Consider the following 22,336-nt stretch of genomic DNA (forward strand, 5'->3'; position numbering starts at 1 on the left):
ACGGGGGCGATTCCGTCTTGTCCATACAAAGGCGACTTTTATCTTTGAAGCCCTTTCCTAGTGCCGAAGAAATAGACTTCGCCCGTACGCAAGCGGAAGACCTCTTCGAGGTCAAGGTTCAGATCATTCAGCGAATGCAAGTTCTTGATCCGACCGGGGATTGGATGCGGTAGGGGGCTCGCGCTCTCGACTCCCCCAATAGCGCTACAGGGGAGTCGTCCTTGCGAAGACTCTATAGCTTTTTAGATGATCTCGATCGGGACGGGAAGACCTCTAGAGCTTTTTTTCATTGAGCGAAAAAGTCGCCCTGAGAAAAGAGAATCTTGATGCGGAGTCTTCCGCATAACATAAACACATTCTTGTTCCTCTTAACAAAACTCTCTCTTTTTCAAAAAGAAGCCCCGCTCAACAAGGGGCCCCTCTTTGGTAAGGAAGAAAACGAAAGAATCTAAATTTTATGACAAATCCGGTCCGATGGCTGTTCTCCACTAACCACAAGGATATAGGGACAATTACCTACCGAATGGTCCATGCCGGACCTTGTTCGGGCAGTAAATGGAGAAGATTTCAGTACCCTAGTCATATTTATGACTTACAAGCCAATGGAACTCATAGTTGGTTATGGGAGGAGATTGTATATCTCCTCGATTTAGTCAACTATGTTTTCTAATGTAGGTTCTGGAGTTCTAACATTTGAATTTCTTTTACATTCTACGTTCCCGAAACGGATCCTATCAAATATTTCACATTTTCTTTGATCATCTCTATTTCAGGTATTCGGGGAATCCTCCTTAATAGAAGAAATATTCATATTATGTCAATGCCAATTGAATCAATGTTATTAGCTGTGAATTCAAACTTTTTGGTATTTTCCGTTTCTTCGGATGATATTATGGGTCAATCATTTGCTTCATTGGTTCCAACGGTGGCAGCTACGGAATCTGCTATTGGGTTAGCCATTTTCGTTATTACTTTCTGAGTCCGAGGAACTATTGCTGTAGAATCTATTAATAGCATTCAAGGTTAAACATGACTCCTAGATGGTTACCAAAATACGAAGTTTTCTTTTCGTTCTCTTCTTTCTTTTTTCTTTTTACTTGGTTGGCAGGGTCAGTGCCTTTCTCGCTGGACGAGCGCATCCGATTCTAAAGTCCTTTCCTAAACCACTTCCCGTTCAGTTGCTGAAAGATAGAGAAGGCTTTCTAAATGAGATTGAGTTCCACGAATATGCAGGCAAGAAAGATGCTATTTGCTGCTATTCTATCTATTTGTGCATCAAGTTTGAAGAAGATCTCAATCTATAATGAAGAAATGATAGTAGCTCGTTGTTTTATAGGCTTTATCATATTCAGCCGGAAGAGTTTAGGTAAGACTTTCAAAGTGACTCTCGACGGGAGAATCCAGGCTATTCAAGGAGAATCACAGCAATTCCTCAAGCCTAACGAAGTAGTTCCTCCGGAATCCAATGAACAACAACGATTACTTAGGACCAGCTTGTGAATTTGTGGCACCGTAGTATAATTATTACCAATGGCACGCAGTGCGCCTAAGTGCGAAAAGACAGTGCAAGCATTGTTATGCTGAAACCTAAATGTTAAGTCAGCAACACTTCCAAATGCCACTTCTTCCCGTCGCATCCGTCTTCAGGACGATCTGGTCACAGGTTTTCACTTCTCAGTGAGTGAAAGGTTTGTCCCCGGCTCTACGTTGAAAGCTTCTATAGTAGAACTCATTCGGGAGGGATTGGTGGTCTTAAGAAGGGTTCGGGTGGGGGGCTGAATAAAGAAGACGAATAGAATAGAATTCATGTTCATGCTAAGAGGAGAGCGGATCCAATACCAAGGCGACTTCTTTCCCAAGAAGTGCCCCGCGAGTGAGTTGCCAAGTGCCCCCTAGGAGGCAAGTCTACCACAAGATCAAGTTGGAGCCTGGGGCCAAAGCCCCTTAACTTACTTAGAGTGGGGCTGGGTTTAGCAGATGCCCCCCCCCCCAAACTAGCATCTATTAGTTAAGGGGCTTGGTTGAACTCAGGAAAGAATTTAAGCAAGTCATTTTTTCCTATTTCTATTCCAGCCGCCAAGGCTCTTTTTCCCTATCTTGCTGGGAAAAGGTTGGGGAGCCCTTGTTTTATTCCAGAAAAAGCGGGAGCCTTGGGCTTTGATTATCGGGCGCTCAACAAGGTAACCTAACCATCAAGAACAAGCATCCACTTTGATTGCAGACGCATATCCTTTCCCATTCATTCCCATTCATTCTTTTCTAATTTGATATCCTTCACACTCATTCAGGCTAGATCTCCTTTCTTGTAGGCTTCTCCTGTGCTTAGTTCGCTTAGCATGGAAAGAAGCTGAGCCGTGCTAGTAACATCGTGAGCGTGAACAGAGGTTATCAAGAGTTAGCTTGGGAACATGCCATGCCCTTAGCCTTAGTTGGAAGCTAAGCCAAAGCTAAGCTTGTAGGCTTGTAGAGAAAACTATTGTGCAGGTATACCAACAATCCATGTTCATGAACAGTCTCCTTCGAACATTTGATTCACCTTAGGTCGGACACTTCACTTCAAGCTTAAACCTCCGTCTATGATCGGCTTGCTTTCTTGGTATCGTGAGTCTAAACTCTTTAAGCCGGCTAACTAATAGATAGAGATATAGCTCAGTAAACACGGGAATCACTTCGGCTTAAACACGGCTATGCTTCGCTCTTTTTAACTATCGCTAGTCTGTGAAAGAAGATTTCAATTTATGGTCACTTTTAGTCTAACCCGGATTTACTTAGTTAGTCAAGACTTGCTTCTTAGCGTGCAGTGGATCAACCAGGCTAGCTTTCCTGTAGTAGAGCGCGGGGAGAGTGACCATCATGGCCTTGAATAGGGTGTGCCTTTTATTCTGTACATTTTTATGAGGAGTACTCTTGAATGTACTATACAGTAGGTTCTCAGTGCCCTAAGATCCCAATCCCAGATCGAATTCCAATAGCAGAATTGTTCTCAAGTGAATGGCTTTTACTCAACCTCAATTCATTCGGTTAGGACCTCCCTTTATGTCATTTCTTTCCTTGCCAGCGTGAGGAGTCAGATCAGATTATAGCACTTGCATGGAATCAGGGATAGTGGCTATTGTCTGCTTCTCTTGGAGTGATGATTTTTGTACACTTCCTATTAAGATAAGGTTTCCATTCCGAAGTCTTTGTTGCTGTTAAAGGATTTCTTGCTACGCCCCTCTTCCTGATGCCTTTGCTTTGTGCATGGATTCCTTCTCACGAGTTGGATTCGAACCAACGCCTCTTGCATTCAAAGAACTACCACATTCTTAATGTCATGAGTTTTGGTAATCCAGTTCCTCCTCAGACAAAAAACTAATGAAGACTACATCCGGACTCGCCCTTACCAGCACATTCCACAGCTCAATAGCTACTCCTTTGGTCGATCCTTTGCTTCCGGTTTATTCCAAGGACTAATTTTAATGCCCAACCATCCAAAGGCATAACCCATACTAACTCCTAACTTTTTGTTAGATTCCAATCTTTATCGGATTAGTTTCCAATTCCTATGGGAATTCTAAATAATGAAACCGACCGCGATGAGTACTAGGGTCACGAAACCATAGGTAAAGACTGTTTGTCCACAAACCTTAACTGAAATTTCGATTAGGAGACACAATCGCAATGTGTATGAGTAAAAAATCTTCTTAATAAAAGGGGTCTGTTCTTCAATGGCTAAGCAAGGTAAGCGCAGCTGGTCCCAATGAAAAAAAGCAGTCTTCCTTTATTCCCACGGCGGATTCCCGATAAGCAGTCTCAACCCCACAGGTAACAGTAGCTTCCTGGGCCACTTACCCCAGCTGGCCTAGCTTTATGCCTGACTCTATGGCTTACTTGCTTCCCTTTCACCTGCGTCGATCGCTGGACTCAACCAATTCAACACAAAACAGACAGAGGAATCTTGGATGTGATATCGAAGGTAATCGAACAAAGGAATGGAAGGGACCGGTCACTGGCAAGTTTGTTGGAAGAAGTCCTATAAAAGAAAGGCCTAGAGTCGACTGAACTGAAGGAGGGATCGCATAGACACTGGAGATAAGTCTTCTTGAACAGACTTAACCCAAAACTTCTTTGCGAATTCTAAAGTTCCAGAGTGAGAAATTCAACTATTCTCCTTGGATATAGAAAGTCCCATCATCCCCAAAAGTTTCTCATACGATTGAGCCACCTGAAGGTGTGCAATCACCACATCATCCCCAAGAACCGCATACTCACGAAAACACCCTTTGATGCCCGGTAGTTCTACAGCTAACCACACCACATAATGGTGGGACAATGCGCCTGTCTCTCCTGCCGTAACTAACCACTTTCGTCTAGCTGGATACATTGCCTTCTTATTAATATGTTTTTCCCAAGGACAGAGAAACAATTTCGAACATCATTTTCTGACCCCATAGATCAATCGTTGATTGGCAATAAGTATCAAAGAACGCATTCTATCAGACTCAGGCAGTGGTGATCAGCCTATTAACTAAACATTATTATGCCTTTTGTTCACTATATGGCATCACAGTCTATTTTCTTTCTATTACTATCTTTCTAGGTAAAAAAACTGGATCAATAGCTTTTCAAAACTCTTCTCTTGCTTGCTTCATCTCGCCTGATAGTATGGCATTCTCACTAACGGTCGACCTTAGTCTATCTCTTCAGCTCGACGGTTGTAGCACTTGTCCGAGTAAAAGACTAAACAGCAACGGACTAAGTCTAATCTCGTATATAACGACTAATATCATTCTGGGGCAATGTCGTATGTGTCGATCAATCTCTTTCTCAACCTGTTGACTTAACGGTTTGACCGTTCCACTCGTGCTTCTTGAAAGGAAAGAAATAGCTCGATTGTTAAGGAGAGAGAGCACTGAGCTACACTCATTATGCTCGACCATTCCTACTCGTAAGTAACTTTATAATCAATGTATAGAATAATTTAGATTCAGTCGGGCATTAGGTGTACATTTCTCTGTGCTCAAGGGGGTTATGTGAGGCTCCACTCTATCCTGTTGATAGCTGGAGGAAGAGGGAAAATAGGAATAATACCCTGCTTTTAGGGGGACTCAAGTAGATTCCCTCATCTTTCGAACTCGATTCCCTCATCCATAAGGACAATGGGAAATACGAATCCCTAGGACAATGGAAAACTTTATACCTTTCCTTTACTGTAAAGTGAGGCACTTATTAACTCCTCAGACATTCACAATGTCAGTAGCTTGCTGTCTTCTCCCTCACAGCGCATTCCTTTTGAAAGCAGGGGTTGCCAGCTGAAAAAAAGTAGACCTATATTCACCAGCTGTCTTTCTTTCAGTTCCGTTCCAATTTAACCTTAATAAGTGGGCTAGGATACTAGCAGGGAAGAGGAATTAAGTAATCGCTTTTCAAAGCTCATTACCTAATTCCTGTGTCACCGCTGAGATGGTTGTTGTTCGAAGACTTACCGTGAATAATAGAATAGGTTGATGAAAACCAATCTTATTAGTTTCCGCTTATAGTCTTACCAAGGTGTAGCGCATATCCATCTACTTGTATGCGAAGGCTATTAAGCTGTTGTATAGGAATGCAACTTATCCCCCTCCTATGAAAACCCTATCAACCAAGAATCCAATGGAACTAGACACCGGAAGATAAGGGGATGGAAACAAGATGTTAACAAGCCTGCTAGACCGTGTTTACTCATGCTCTGGTTACTACCCATCCTCAATTGTTTTTTGCTAGCTATCCTAGCAATTACTAGATGCTGACTCATTCCCTTGAATTATTCTCTTTTGTTTTGCTCCCTCACACCTTGTAGAAGAGCTGATCTTTCCAGGTCCATTCGAAGCTGTCCGTTGCCATAGAGAAACGATCCCACAACTTGGGTTACAAAGCGGAACGATCCACTCCGCGCTTTCACCTGTACCATATTCTTGCTTGTTATTCTTCAGGAATCTGCTCTAAAGACTCGAAAGCAATGAGGTGCTGGTTCTGCGTGGGTTGGATAGCTCACCGGTCATGGGAGAGACCCCCTGGACATTTAGCATTGGTTCCGGAGGGTAAAGTGATCTCACATCGGCTTGGAAGAGATTGCGGGACAATATATGGGATACGGAATAAAATAGACTCACTTCAGCAAGGAAGAGTAAAAAAAGCGAAAGAGGCTTTAGTTATTTAGCTGTACTTTGAGGGAAACCAAGATGCTTGGGTGAAAGGACGGTAATTGATCAGGATCTTCTTGTAAGGGAAATAGGCTTCATTCCTATCTCCAACAGCGGTTTTTGCAAAGAGCTCTAGGCACGTCTTACTCTAATGAAAGGCCTTAAGGTAATAATCTCTTTCTTAGTCCAATAATGGAACTTTACTTTCTACCATTTCATAAGGAAAGCAAAGGCAGTGGGCTATCAAGCAAAAATTTGGTCTTAAAACCCAGAATTCAATGACTGAAATCGAAGACTAAAGGTAAGAAGATAGAGAGAGGAGTCTCAGGGAAAAAGAATTTGTGGTGATTTTACCCTTCGTGAACCGAATTCCATCTCTTACCTATTCGAAGGTCGTAGAATAGAAGAAGATCTTATACGCTAACTAGAGGAATTCAGAGCTTACTATGATCGATACAGGATATAGACTATCTCTTTCTTTATTCGATAAGATATGAATAGGAGGAAACTTTATAATGAATAAAAAAACTGTCCCCACTCGGGACTACAAAACACGTGATTGAAAACCTAAAAGCACTTGCATCAGTCCCACACCACCGGAAGCAGAGAAAGCTAACCGAGTGGAAGCTGTTTAACTCGAGTTTGTACTCAAAATCAGTGTTTCTACCTCTATGAGGTAAAGCCGGGAACAGTAAGTTTACCCCAATCAAATTAGACTCCTTTTCATACGCAATTTCCTACGATAGGGTAGGGATGAAAGGCCGGTGAGATAGTTTGGAATATTAAATAGACGACAATTATGCTCGACCGGTGGATCGAATTGATGAACCTTTCGAACTTTCTTTTATCCAGGGTGGGTGTGATACCCATAACTTTGCCAATTCGAGTGTGAATTGCATTACCTAATTTATCCTTCGTAGTGATTTTGAGACTTTCTAGTCGAGGCCAGACAAAACCAAAGATTGCAGCTAGACATCCACCACAGCATTCCTATGTTTTTCTCGAGTATAGTCGATCGACGGAAGGCATCTCTGATCCACCGATTCACCACTGAACGACTTTGGATGAGCAAGAATACCGTATGTGACTTCGTTTATCTCATATTTTAATAAGATCTGTATGAGGCTTGATAGATCTGGAAGAAAAACTGGACCTTTCCACATTCGGAGACGCGAAAAGGGCTTAGACGAGACCTAGCATCTCTCAGCTCAGATTCGGCATATCTGGTCTATTTTAGAAAGACTATTTTTGACGGTTTTGTTCCAAAGTCTTTTTGACGGTTTTGTTCCATAGTACTGGTCGTAACCAGCTCTTAACCCGTTCCCGTAAAATAGTCCACTCAAACCCCTCCTCTTCAATCAGTACGTAGGGAAGAAGGGTAGACCTCAGTTTTTCAATCCTTTAGTAGATACAGATGATGTAGACAGAATACGAAGATTCTACAGGGTCCGCGAGAAGTACCCAATCGAATCGGAAAATTCCCATCATCTTTAACTTAGCTGGTTCTCGCTCTTTATAGCTGCTTAGCCCGCTTCGACCAGGAATCTGTCAAGTTAGTAGCTAATAAGAGAGTCTCACCCTCCCGCGTGATCCCGCAACGCAAGCATCTATAGATCTTATCCATAAGGAAGATCCTGAGTCATCACCTTCTAACAGAAAAGTAACCCATAATCCCACACAAGGTAAGGAAAGAAATCAGAAAGAAAAGGCGAGAGCATAGTGATCACCGACGCTTTTCGTGGGGGAAGCAGAGGAGATGCACTTGAACAGGCCAAAGGTCAAACCCCATTAGAGCTTAACCAAGATGCTGTTTGGGAAGAAGCAAGAAAAACATATAGAATACGATTCCGACTGGCTGAGTAATTTGGTGACTACTCGTGAAAACCAATTTGGCGATCTTATTAATAGGAGGTGCACAGGTGCCCTCTCGCTCCTTATCGGCTACAGGAAGTTATTGAAAGTCTGGAAAGTAAGTATTCCGTCGAATACTTGGATATAATAGTGAAAGACGTGTCTGCAAAAATACTTAAAAGTGTGTTTTATCAGGAATCAAAAATTGACCGAGACATCCCCGGTGAAAAGAAGGCAAAGGCCTTATTCGATGATGTAATCCGGAATCCGGAATAAAGAAATAGAATCACCAACGATTTCATCCGTATCTGGCACAGCTTTGTCGTGTCGAGAGGGAGATTTAGCTTTAGCAAGACCGCGCTAGATAACACAGGTGGGTGGGAAAAGATGGGTAAGTTATAAAATGCTAGCATCGATCTGATCGCTCATATCCACGTGTTTTAAAGCTCCCCTGGTCCTTTGCTGCAATGCATCTTTCCTAGCTATAATATTATGATCCTAATTGGTACCTAGATTCATGGGCAACCATTTATTCCAAAGATTTTGATAAAGAGATCTCTAGCCAGTCTCTTCTTTTGAGAGGACAACTCAATCAACTCGGCCCCTCTTGTCAAAATACTGAAAGCGAGAGTGAAGCACGTGTTTCGTTTACATTCTAACTATTTTCCCATAGTTAAGAGAGTCAAGACGATCTTTCTTTTCTTTTGCCCTAAGCCCCAGTCATCCGTGGAGCCTTTTCATAGCTAGGCCTCCTCTTTTTCGATGACTTAGGAGGGAAATTCTCTTCTCGCAATTAGGAGTCAGCGGATGACATCCCATTCTACGAGTTTACATATGGATGGAGTAAGTAGAGAGTCAAAAAATTCCAGGGAAGCTTTTCAAGTAGGATTCAAACCTACACCCGACTAGTTAGTTACCAGCCGACCGCTCTACCATTGAGCTTGAAATAAAAAAGGGGTTTTCCGGTGATTAAGGTAAGGTCTTGGGTCGAAAAGGAGGTATAAAGATATGTATATTTGAACAAAAAATGTAACTAAGCCCTTATAAAAAACAACTATTCCAAAGAACCGGTTTCAATAATCTGAATAAAGCCATTATCGTCCACAGATATGAAAGGCCCAATACAAGTATCTGGGTCGGGACTAAACACATAACCTTTCCAACAAGACCTAGTCCATTCAATAACTCCTCCCATTTGGATACATGAAATTCCTTCCATTTTCTAATCCCAAGAGGAACGCAAATTTGATAATCATAACGAGCATGTGGCATTTTTGGAAACTATTCTTAGAAAGCTCGGTCAAATTCATCTAAAATAAATTGAATAAGACGGGAGCTCTAAAAGCAATAGTTGGTATTCCTTCCATAGACGACCAATCTTTCCCAGTCTTGTCTATAATGGGCGAGTGAAGAAAGATACCTGAAAAGATTTTGATTTTTCACCACTTCCAGTTTAGACAAAAGACGCGAACGGGAAAGGATATGCGTCTGCAATCAAAGTGGATGCTTGTTGTTGATGGTTACGTTACCTTGTTGAGCGCCCAATAATCAATGCTCAAGGCTCCCGCTTTTTCGGGAATAAAACAAGGGCTCCCCAACCTTTTCCCAGCAAGATAGGGAAAAAGAGCCTTGGAGGCTGGAATAGAAATAGGAAAAAATGACTTCCTTAAATTCTTTCCTGAGTTCAACCAATCCCCTTAACTAATAGATGTTAGTTGGGGGGGGGGGGGCATCTGCTAAACCTAGCCCCACTCCAACTTGATCTTGTGGTAGACTGGCCTCCTAGGGGGCACTTGGCAACTCACTCATGGGGCATGAAATTCCCAAATTACTAAAGTACTTGTTGCACTCCTTGGGAAAGAAGTCGTCTTGGTATTGGATCCGCTCTTCTCTTAGCATGAAGTGCAGCAAGTACTTTAGTAATTTGGGGATGCACAAATAGATAGAATAGCAGCAAATAGCATCTTTCTTACCTGCATATTCGTACTTGATGCTAATGCAAGTTCTTAATCCGACCGGGGATTGGATGCGGCAGCGAATACAAGTTCAGATCATTCTTCGATCTTGATGCACAAATAGATAGAATAGCAGCAAATAGCATCTTTCTTGCCTGCATATTCGTGGAACTCAATCTCATTTAGAAAGCCTTCTCTATCTTTCAGCAACTGAACGCGAAGTGGTTTAGGACAGGACTTTAGAATCGGATGCGCTCGTCCAGCGAGAAAGGTCCTGACCCTGCCAACCAAGTAAAAAGAAAAAAGAAAGAAGAGAACGAAAAGAGAACTTCTTATTTTGGTAACTATCTAGGAGTCATATTTAACCTTAAATGCTATTAATAGATTCTACTGCAATAGTTCCTCGGACTCGGAAAGTAATAACGAAAATGGCTAACCCAATAGCAGATTCCGCAGCTGCCACCGTTGGAACCAATGAAGCAAATGATTGACACATCATATCATCCGAAGAAATGGAAAATACCAAAAAGTTTGAATTCACAGCTACTAACATTGATTCAATTGGCATTGACATAATAGGAATATTTCCTCTATTAAGGAGGATTCCCCGAATACCTGAAATAGAGATGATCATAGAAAATGTGACATATTTGACAGGATCCGTTTCGAGAACACGTAGAATGTAACAGAAATTCAAATGTTAGAACTCCAGAACCTACATTAGAAAACATAGTCGATTAGATCGAGGAGATTTACAATCTCCTCCCATAACCAACTATCAGTTCCATTGGCTTGTAAGTCATAAACCTGACTAAGGTACTGAAATCTTCTCCATTTACTGCCCGAACAAGGTCCGGCATGGACCATTTGGTAGGTAATTGTTCCAATATCCTTGTGGTTAGTGGAGAACAGCCATCGGACTGGATTTGTCATAAAATTGAGATTCTTTCGTTTTCTTCCTTATCAGAGAGGGGCCTCTTGTTGAGCGGGGCTTCTTTTTGAAAAAGGGGGAGTTTTGTTAATAGGAACAAGAATGTGTTTATGTTATGCGGAAGACTCCGCATCAAGATTCTCTTTTCTCAGGGCGACTTTTTCGCTCAATGAAAAACAATCTCTAGAGGTCTTCCCGTCCCGATCGAGATCATCTAAAAAGCTATAGAGTCTTCGCAAGGACGACTCCCCTGTAGCGCTATTGGGGGAGTCGAGAGCGTGAGCCCCCTGCCGCATCCAATCCCCGGTCGGATCAAGAACTTGCATTCGTTGAATGATCTGAACCTTGACCTTGAAGAGGTCTTCCGCTTGCATACGGGCGAAGTGTTCGGCACTAGGAAAGGGCTTCAAACATAAAAGTCGCCTTTGTATGGACAAGACGGAATCGCCCCCGATCAGCTCATCAGGTTCATATGGAAAGAGACCGGGGCTAGTTGGCCCGTCCATCGAATTCGAAATAGTATTCCCATGGTGGGGTATGGGCCCTGCATCAGTAGAAGGGCTTGAGGTGCCTTCCACCGATGTTTTTATATGGTCCCCCCAACTATCGGAGGGATTCATTTCCATTATGAGGGAGGTTTCCCCTAAAAAGAAAAAAAGCTTGACGAAGACAGGGATCAAAACAGCGACCCCAAAACTCTTTTTTAAAAACAAGTCCGCGAAAGCCTGGGCACCAAGAGAGACCCCGCTTTTGCAAAAAAGTGATATAAATATGCCAGGGAAAGCGATCGCAAGAAAAAGGAGTAAGAATACTAAAAAAAATATTGCGTTGTCAGAGAGCCAAAAATAAAGTAACTGGCTGATGGGAGACCTGTTCGACGTCTTAGCTTCGACCTATACCAAAAGAGATTAGTTCATTGATCAACTACCACTTGATCCCCTAGGTAAAGGGATTTTTCTAAGGTGCCAAAGAGTCCCCTCCTAATAAGTAGGGCTTTGCTGGTCTTGCAAGCAGTCGTCTACGTTTGCTCGCCAAACTGCTAAAGTTAAGATAGCCAATCCCATTTTGTTTCGGCAGAAATAAATCAATTTCGAACAGTGTATTATTGTCGACGGGCCTCTAGCGATGATCGGACCCAGATAATCAATGTATTCATCATGCACCCCTTGGGTTTCGGTGAAAGAATTGAATTTCCCGATGAGGTAGCCTGCTGGGACTTTGCTAGAAAAGGGATTAGCGGCTTAATGCATGGATTTGAGCTGTGAAAGGCCTTTGTAAGTGGCTTGCTCATTCCTTCCCGCCTTACTGTGTCAAAGGGCCAAAAATGCACTCAATGAAGGCCACGATCAATAGTAGGGGTTTCTCTCTCAATTAACAAGCTCAGGGATCACAGACGAGATCTAACCTAGTGGTTTCGCTTTAATTCATTAACTATATGAAGATCTTATTTCTTACCTACTAGATCGATTGAAAGAAGTCTTCGGGTTACAGTCAACTCATAAAATACTCTCCTAAGGAGATATTCTTTCTATCCGTAAACAGAAAGGCCTGCTTGCCTACTTCGCGGATTGAAGGGAGAAGACCTATTATATTAAAGAAAAAAGAAAAAGAAAAAGAAAAAGAAAAAGAAAAGAAGAAAAAAAAAAGAGAAGAAAGGATTTCGTCGTCTTTTTCCCGCTTTCACCTTCGATTGCGAAGGGCTTTTTTCCCGGTTTTCAATTCCTCTCCGGCGAAGTTTGAACTTCGCGTGGTGGGAAGGCCTTCCCGATTCGCATCTTCCCATCTAGCAAAGAAATAGCATCTTTCTTGCCTGCATATTCCAATCCCCGGTCGGATCAAGAACTTGCATTCGCTGAATGATCTGAACCTTGACCTCGAAGAGGTCTTCTGCTTGCGTACGGGCGAAGTCTATTTCTTCGGCACTAGGAAAGGGTTTCGAAGATAAAAGTCGCCTTTGTATGGACAAGACGGAATCGCCCCCGATCAGCTCATCAGGTCCATATGGAAAGCGACCGGGGCTAGCTGGCCCCTCCATCGATTTCGAAATAGTATTCCCATGGTGGGGTACGGGCCCTGCATCAGCAGAAGGGCATGAGGTGCCTTCCACCGATGTTTTTATATGGTCCCCCCAACTATCGGAGGGATTCATTTCCATTATGAGGGAGGTTTCCCCTAAAAAGAAAAAAAGCTTGATGAAGACAGGGATCAAAACAGCAACCCCAAAACTCTTTTTTAAAAACAAGTCCGCGACAGCCCGGCCACCAAGAGAGACCCCGCTTTTGCAAAAAAGTGATATAAAAATGCCGGGGAAAGCGATCGCAAGAAAAAGGAGTAAGAATTCTAAAAAAATCATTGCGTTGTCAGAGAGCCAAAAATAAAGTAACTGGCTGATGGGAGACTTGTTCCACGTCTTAGCTTCGACCTATACCGAAAGAGATTAGTTCATTGATCAACTACCACTTGATCCCCTAGGTAAAGGAATTTTTCTAAGGTGCCAAAGAGTCCCCTCCTAATAAGTAGGGCTTTGTTGGTCTTGCAAGCATTCGTCTACGTTTGCTCGCAAAACTGCTAAGGTTAAGATAGCCAATCCCGTTTTGTTTCGGCAGAAACGAATCAATTTCGAACAGTGTATTATAGTCAACGGGCCTCTAGCGATGATCGGACCCAAATAATCAATGTATTCATCGTGCCCCCCCTGGGTTTCGGTGAAAGAATTGAATTTCCCAATGAGGTAGCCTACTAGGACTTTGCTAGAAAAGGGATTAGCGGCTTAATGCATGGATTTGAGCTGTGAAAGGACTTTGTAAGTGGCTTGCTCATGCCTTCCCGCCTTACTATGTCAAAGAGCCAAAAATGCACTCAATGAAGGCCACGATCAAGAGTAGGGGTTTCTCTCTCAATTAACAAGCCCAGGGATCACAGACGAGATCTAACCTAGTGGTTTCGCTTTAATTCATTAACTATACGAAGATCTTATTTCTTACCTACTAGATCGATTGAAAGAAGCCTTCGGGTTACAGTTAACTCATAAAATACTCTCCTAAGGAGATATTCTTTCTATCCATAAACAGAAAGGCCTGTTTTCCTACTTCGCGGATTGAAGGGAGAAGACCTATTATATTAAAGAAAAAAGAAAAAGAAAAAGAAAAAAGAAAAAAAAAAAGAGAAGAAAGGATTTCGTCGTGTTTTTCCGCTTTCACTTTCGATTGCGAAGGGCTTTTTTCCCGGTTTTCAATTCCTCTCTGGCGAAGTTTGAACTTCGCGTGGTGGGAAGGCCTTCCCGATTTGCATCTTCCCGTCCAGCAAAGAAAGTGAAGGGGAGCGGACAACGAGTTGGAGGACACTGCAGAACCGCGTGATTGATCCATCTGTGCTATTCCCTAATTGAAGAAAGTTGTAAAGCCTTTAGAGCCTCAGTCCCTACCATTTTTTTAAGAAAATGAAAGCTGACTAGCAATCGCTCGTTTTTCTTATTAGCATGAGATTGGATGTTAATAATGAAATAAACACACACACACACACATATATATATATATATATACATATATATATATATATACTAGTCGTTTACCCGCGCGATGCGGCGGGAAACATATCACTTAGGCTGGTGAGTTTAGGGCTATGTATGGGGCGGTTCGGTTTTGAGCCATAACTAAAACCAAATTCACGATTCAAAAGAAAACACAACACTTGTTAGTAATTCTAAGGGTGTGCATGAGAAGGTTCAGTTCATTTGGGTCATAACTAAAATCTAAATTTTTGGTTAAGGTACTTCAAAACCGGTCATGGGGATTAAAGAGTTTTAAAAGAATGTAAACAAACTGAACTGCGCCAAGCTAACAAAAGCACAACAATTCGCAAATGACTAAATATTTCTTCATACTACACGTTTTGTTAATCAACTTTATCCTACATTCTTTGTGCTTCATCAATAACACTATATATATTTTGTATGCATGACATTACTATTTACATAAATAAGGTATTTTTATTCTCCAAGCATCTGCAATCAACAGTAATCTGGTCAACCCAAATTCTTGCCCTCCTCAATGTCTTCACTATTATATTTTGTATGCATGACATTACTCCAAGCATCTGCAATCAATAGTAATCTGGTCAATCCAACAAAAATCACCAGTTCTACTTTAAAGGGTTGTGCTATGATAATGCATCATAGAATTTCTTGATCTGTTATTAGCATGAAAATCAAGATTCTCCCCATTAACCAGATATTATTATTATCAAGTCACCATTTAAAAGACCATTTAATTCTGAATTCCTTAAATCATATGCCCCAGGCATGCTAGAAATGTTGAAGTTGTCGTTTATACTTGGCAGCCTTAATACAATTTTTACAAAGTAAGTGTAAAATGTAAAGAAAATACATAAGAATTAGATGAGTAGAAATGGAAAACTTGAGCACACCAGCTATTACATCATTGTGGTTCATATCAGCAGCAGAGGAACCTATGTGGGAACAAAATGTTGTAGTAAAAGCCTAGACATATGGAATTTCGCTTCATTCACATATGTTTTTGGCCTTTATATATAATGATTAAATCCCTAAACTGTACAAATTCAGTGAAAAGTCGCCTAACTTTATTTATATATGTCATTTTTTGAATAACTAAGCACTTGAACTTATAAAAACTCAACGAAATGAACCTTTATGGCTTATCACTAACAGCTCAAATGGGTTAATTAAAAAAATCTAAGTGAAATGGGTCACAAGCAAGGTTTACAAGTACGGAATCGTGCATCGAGACGTTTTGCCTTCACCTCACGAGGCGTACGCCTTGAGGCGGACCGAGACGTAAGCCCCAGGTAGAATTAAAAAATAAATCTAAAAATTATATATCTTATAAAAATAAAATACGAACTAATTTCATCATCAATTTCATTAAAACCCCCTGAGGCGCAACTTTTCATAACGCCTCAACCCTATGACGCGCACATACAAAATAATCCCTGGCCGTTTTAAACCATGGTCACAAGGCTTTAAATTCGCCAAAGTGTATGTTGGTCCATAAACCTCAAATCTCTTTATTCGGAAACTAATATAACCAACATAGCTGGTCATATTTATGAAATTTATTACTATACAAAAATTGGAAAATTATTGTTTCTTGCCTACCGGCGCCAACAATTGGCCACGCGGACCCGTTACTAACCAATGTATGGATTAGAAATAGATAAATAGGGAGACAAGTTAAAGAGTAATTGCAAACAATCTTTGTGATACCATGTTTTAGATTACATAAAGAATTACCTGGAATAACTTGTAATGTTTAGCAGCTTTTAGCACATCTAATGAAGGAGTTGAGTCAGCGAATATCAAAGCGTAGCTTTTAAAAGTGATTTTCTCAATTGTTTGGTTGTACATGGTTATTCACTAAGATATTCCTGTATTGGTAAAATTATTAGAGATTAGAGAAAAAACATAATAAACTCATGCACTGAAGTAATGTGGCATCAATTATACAGAAGGCAAAAGTATAATATGATTAACTTCAAGTAAAACAGCACAAGGCCATTGTAATGGGCCTTTAATAACACTACATTAACCCAGACAAGGCTCGGGACCTGACAGTAATCCCGGAGCATGACAGCAACCCCGGAACAAGGCAGCAAACCTAGAACACTGCTGTAAACCCGGATCATGGCAGCAAACTCGGACCAATGCAACAAACTCGGGACATTACGGTAAATTCGGAGCACACAACATAACATGGCGAAACCCCGGAAAACAAACATCAAACTCGGAAATAAATTGTCCCAGCCCGTAAAGACGAAACTGCCCCTGAAGCATAGAGAGAAGAAATCCGGCTTTTTAACTGTCTTTAGGAACCACATACAGCTAAACCTAACTACATTCAAAGTTTTGGTATGCCAAGAGTCCTCGTTTATACCATACCAGCAACAACCTTCCACCCATAACAGATTGACACAGCCCAAAGAATAATTCCACAGCCTGTAGCTGAAAGTGTTGTAGATCAGCAGCAACATGATCATTGGCCAGCAGTTACGCAGTTACGACCCACCTTAATAGCGATCCTCAATATAATATATACCACCCGAAACGGCATACCCTCTAGCTGGTCCTGCCTTATGTCTCCCTGGCTAATGTCAATCCCTGACACAAGACTAAAAAATAAGCTCCATAAATGACCCCTGAGAATCACCCTATGGCTTAAGTCGGTTTGAGAAACAGTACAAACGCCTAAAGACCAAAGAAAGGTTAAGGAGCAAATCACCATATTAATACCAGAAGGAGCAAATCACCATATTAATACCAAAAGGAGCAAATCTCCAGCCCAACCCGTTCGCATCCACCCACAGGCAAAAAGGACAGGAAATAGTAAGTCAACCCAAACCAGACCCCGGCCCCAAACCATAGAGCAGAACAGAGAGTCAATAAATGTGATGTACTTTACGCAAACAATTCATGGTGGCTGAACAAAAAGACGAAGGGTTGATATGACATGAAACAGAATATGAAGGAACCATCGCTCGGTGCTAATGGTTCTAAACATAGAAATGCCAGTCCTTTAGGCTGCTAACCCCTGGCCATACCTCCTCGGTTAATTATACTTTAAAAATGATTATATGGATGATAATCTCAAAGTCAAGATGTTAATGGTTCTAAACATAGAAAAAAGATAAGCATGGGTTTAGACCTGTATGTATTGCGTTACAAAATGCATAGTTTGACTTTTAAAGTCAAAGTGTTTTCATTTTGGAACACGTGTACTCTTACTTGATAACTAAAATTGGAAATGAGCGAATAAAACTAAAAAAGATTTTAATACATCCTTTCGACATGACAATAGGTAACGTTTCTAATGTTGCAATCAAATCCAATGCGAGCATTAGTTTCTTGAAATTTATGTTAATAAGAATAAAGCAAAAGACCCCTATATAAAACAATACCATATGAAATCAGTCAACTTGAATCAAATCTTGAATATTCATGTCAAGTAGTCGGATTCGCTAGCTTAAGCAGACAACCACCATTTACAGCCGCCGATGAGAGCAAAATCCAAACAGATCTGGTGCATTAGCTTACCGTGTAATCTTGGAAATAAAAAAGCAAGATTTATAAGATAAACAGTTCAAAGCGACTTCACACTTGCACAAAAACATTATTTTCAGTTTATCTACTTCGACCTATTTCATAAAATTGCAGGAAGTAGATAACACCCATCCAACGTGGGTTGATAATCACCTTGTTCCCACCATTTGTAGCAACCGTTAGTTCTATATTGCTCTTTATCCAACTCAACGTTTGGTCTCTTCTCTGTACGCGATAAAATGCAATGATTTAGTTTGTATGAGAAGCAACAACAGGCAAGCAAGCAAGAAGTGACAATTTTGAGTCACTTACTTAAGTTTGGGTCAGGATGGATTCCGGTAAGGATGAGTTCGGGTAAGAATGCAGAAACTATTTGATGTTTCTTTTTTGCAGAAACTAAGGTTTTTGATGGTTTCGAGCACTGAAAAATCCCGCGTAGTTTTGGAGTTTTTTTGTAGAAAAAATCCACTGTTTTTTTATGGTTACGTGCTGAAAAAACTGCAGAAACTTGATTTTTTGCAGTTTTTTTTTTTGTCGAAAAAACCTGCTATTTTTTGTAGTTTTTTGGTCGAAAAAACCTGCAGAAACTTGATGTTTTGTTCTGAAAAAGTCGGCAGTTTTGGGGTGTTTTTTGGCAGAAAAAAAAAGCTGTTTGGGGGGTTTTAGTGCTGAAAAAACCTTATAAAATGTTAAAAAGATGAAAAAACAGATTGTATTTTCTGCAGTACCTGGCAGACCGGTTTTTTATACACCTGTTTTCGGTTTTTCCAGTTAACCGATTTTGTCTACAATCGGTTTTTTGGTTTTTAATAACATCCAAAACCGCATCCGAAACCTCCGGTTCGGTTCCGACCCTTACGGGTTAGAAACAAACCAGTTTTTAAAAACCCGGTTTTTTTTTGTCAGTTTCAATTGGCAAACTGTTTTTTTTTTTTTTTTTTTGTACATCTCTAATCATAAGTCTTTTTAGCTTACCCAGATGCAAAACTGCAATCTTTTATCACTTCAAGTCTTTGGCATGAAGGGACTTGTTTATTGAGTAATCCTCGAAATGTCTAGCATTAGATTCTCTTTGAATGTGCACTAACAACCGGAAATGAGAGTCGGTCCCTGATACAGTGATGAGCAAAAAACCTGATAAGCATATTACTGGCTGAAATCAGCACCTTCGAAATTCGAGTAAAAAAGCATCTGTAAAGTCCTTTCAGGTAATAAGAACTTATGAGCATAATTAAATATTAATGCCTCTTGTAGCTCTCGTTTAGCATTCTCGAGGCCACCAATGTCTTCCCATCTTACATTGGGCACTTCCACAACAGTCTCATGAAGTGTAGAAGGATTGCTAAGCTAACAACATGAAATTAACAGCAACAATCATATAAATTAGTATTCAAGAAAATAGAACAAAAGTTAAAAACTATTAACTTACATGGATTGAAAATAAAATACATACGCCTCAATAGTGTTGTCATATTTACGCAAGTGATTATGGCCTGCTTACACAGCAGAGACTCGGCCTTATGCTCACCCCTAGTCTAAGCCTTCATTGCCACTTCTGTCTCTCATCTCACTCACGGCTGCAAAATAGAAAGAAAAAAAAAGACAATGTGTCAATCTTTCAAAATAGCAAGCAAATTCAAAAAAGATTTTAAAGCTTACCTTGAACATAAATGGGTTTCTGAGATAGACAAGAGCAGACATATTTGTAGCCAAAACCTAAACGTCAACTTGCAGATCATCATGATGTAATGTTTTTTTGAAAAGACAATGGGGCTTTAATAAAGCATAGAGATTTTCTCATCAGCCCCACTTACATATCTATAGTTTCCTTTTCTGAAGTGCAATTAAACCAAAAATCACCAAATATTAGAAGATCATTGTGAGGATTACAAGGTGCACCCAAATTATAAGCTTCAGGAAGTTCACTCAACTTAAAAAAGGAAAACAAATTAATTAAAAAAACATCTAAATTTGCAATTATGCTTTTATAAAGATTGTGTTATGGAATTCTGATTACATGTTATATTCGTGTCGGTTTGACCCGCCAATACGACCCATTTAACACCCCTAATTTACAATATAAAACATGATGCTAGAGGGTGTTTGGCATAATATAAAATCTTTAAGAATTGTACCTTTATGAGTCTCTAGTTCACTTTGCTAGAGGGTGTTTGGCATAATAAAAAATCACATGACTCTTATCGCATATAGATCTTGGCCTCATGACCTTTGTGGAATCTGAGGAAAGACAGAACATGAATATGGAGAGATTGACACATGGGTTTGAGTTCTTCATAGTTCACTTGGAGGAAAATTGCTTTAGAGCTTGACTTAGCCAGTTGACAGATCTGATTATTGACCCAAAAGTAAATCAACTAAAAGCAAATAGCTAAAATCTTGGATTAAAAAGGGATTTTAGAAAGTGCATACCTTTGGGTGTAGAGCTTTACAACCACCACAACCAGGTGAATAGAAAAAAAGATGGGATTTTATCCCATGAATTTCATAATGTGTCTACGTAATCTTGTGCTTAATTGATCTCAAGCATGTGTATTTTCCCACCATCTCATGGGTTTGCTGACACAAACTGAAGGATGTACGTGTGTAATCATAAAATATTTCAAACATAGTTATCGAATAATGTACGGAAAGCATACCAGCAAATCACTATAGTCAAATCCGTTAATGTACAGAAATTAAACCTAACCTATGTGGAAGATGCACACCTTCATACTACAAAACAATAGCTTGATCTTGAACTCTTCTCAAACCATTACATGTTCTTTAAACCATGACCAACAAAAAACGAAGATCCATCTTAAAAACACAAACAAATATAAATGAAATCCAGTGATTATATGACGAAATAGTGTTCAGAATCAAAAGAACGGTGTCACTTACCCTCATTAAATGAAATAAATCATGAAATTGACAAAGGAATATGAAATTGAAGGCTTACTATCTCGTTGAATAGTATCTCCAAAGCAAAGAGCAAATCTGAGAAAGAGAAAATACCACACAAGTAATATAGAACAAAATTAGGGTTTGAATGTTTAGTGAAATTTTATAAAATATGCATGAACCAATCTTGTTACCTAATGATGAACATCAAAGATGAAATTCAATTTCACGACCAGAACCCTAACCGCCGCCGTCATCGTCGATCTTCAAGAGTTCCACCAAAGTTGTTCTGTTGCGAACCTCTTCCGTGACACCACCATCGACATCTCTGGAACCAGAGAAGGGAAGAACCTGCAGATCCAGGGGGAATTTGAAAGAGAGAGAGAGAGAGAAGGAAAGAAGAGCAGATCCAGATCTTTGAGGGAGAGAGAAAACGAAAATGAAAAAGGGCTCTGGATTTGAAATTTGAAATGAAATTTTTGGGTTTTGTTGGCCGCCCAAAGATTGGATGAGGCGGGTTAGGGTAGAAAGGGTATCGTTGGAAAGGTATAAATGTATTGTGCTTTAGAGAGTTGTACTTCATGCTTGAAAGGTGTTTTCAACATATTTGTTTCCTTGCCCTTCCTATATGCTTTATAAAGTATTATATATATATATATATATACATACATATTACAAGAGAAGGCAATCCCCATGGAATTCCTATCGATTTCCGATGGATAACAATCCATCTTTCTCGCTTTCGCTCTTTCTCCCAATCAGTCGCGAGGGTTCCGGGCATGAGAACGCAAGTGTCGGAATCAAACAAAAGGTCCGAACGTCCGAGGACAAAAGAGAAAATGCTCCGCGGGGAAGTCGTTTCCATCTAGGGTAGCGTATTCATGCCGGTTAGACGTCGGCCATGAAATCCATCACTATACCGAGCAAGTCATGGGCATTCACATCTTGGTCAAGCGGAACTGTGCGCGATTCTCTCGTGAATCGCCTTCAGCAAGGTAGGTATGGCATTCAGGGTCTTAACCCAGGGATAAATCTTTCTTCAAAGATACAAGACATTCGTTGTTGATCTAAAAAAGATCTTCTTCCGCGGGCGTTAGCGGACATTTTTCATTTTTCACTCGGTCCTTACTTCCCAAAGCAAAGGTTTTTTTAGGTTGACTTTGGAAAGGCGCTAAACAGGCCTAAAGGTTCGCCTTTCTATTTATAATAGAAGAAGTCTAATAGAATTAGTATAGAAGTCTATATAATTAGCCAAATCGTCGTCTGAAGCATGAACCGAATCGCCTTTGTTCCAAAGGCCTAGCGAGTTAAGCGAGTTCCTTTTTTCTTTTTTCAAACGCCGTCCTTTTCTTACCCCAGACCGATGACTCGGTTGTTCAGTACTGCTAACTAGTATTGGATCTTTGAAAAGAATGAATCATTCCAGGTTCGTCATTGGAGTTCTGTGTTAGGAAACCTAGTTCGG

At 40.5% G+C, this 22,336-nt stretch overlaps 1 long non-coding RNA gene and 1 pseudogene across 25 annotated transcripts; one reads left to right on the forward strand and one right to left on the reverse strand.

The window, feature by feature from the left end:
- The first annotated feature begins 663 nt into the window (after nucleotides 1-663).
- LOC118480563 lies at nucleotides 664-1,779 on the forward strand (annotated as a pseudogene).
- A 12,973-nt stretch (nucleotides 1,780-14,752) lies between these two features.
- Nucleotides 14,753-21,364, reverse strand: LOC110867826. 25 transcript variants are annotated; one of them, XR_004863262.1, is made up of 9 exons: nucleotides 21,066-21,364; nucleotides 20,401-20,967; nucleotides 19,630-20,318; nucleotides 19,400-19,547; nucleotides 18,946-19,317; nucleotides 18,124-18,195; nucleotides 17,829-17,972; nucleotides 16,168-16,301; nucleotides 14,753-14,993 (listed from the first exon to the last, which is right to left on the reverse strand). It is a non-coding gene; the product is annotated as an uncharacterized LOC110867826 (long non-coding RNA). The 25 variants fall into 25 exon arrangements; XR_004863278.1 differs by lacking the exons at nucleotides 14,753-14,993; nucleotides 16,168-16,301 and having other exon boundaries at nucleotides 16,326-17,972; nucleotides 20,401-20,557; nucleotides 20,697-20,787; nucleotides 20,930-20,967; nucleotides 21,066-21,359; XR_004863279.1 differs by lacking the exons at nucleotides 14,753-14,993; nucleotides 16,168-16,301 and having other exon boundaries at nucleotides 16,326-17,972; nucleotides 20,401-20,557; nucleotides 20,697-20,752; nucleotides 20,930-20,967; nucleotides 21,066-21,358.
- Nucleotides 21,365-22,336: the final 972 nt, after the last annotated feature.

Source organism: Helianthus annuus, chromosome 7, assembly GCF_002127325.2.
Source record: "Helianthus annuus cultivar XRQ/B chromosome 7, HanXRQr2.0-SUNRISE, whole genome shotgun sequence".
Lineage (NCBI taxonomy): Eukaryota > Viridiplantae > Streptophyta > Magnoliopsida > Asterales > Asteraceae > Helianthus > Helianthus annuus.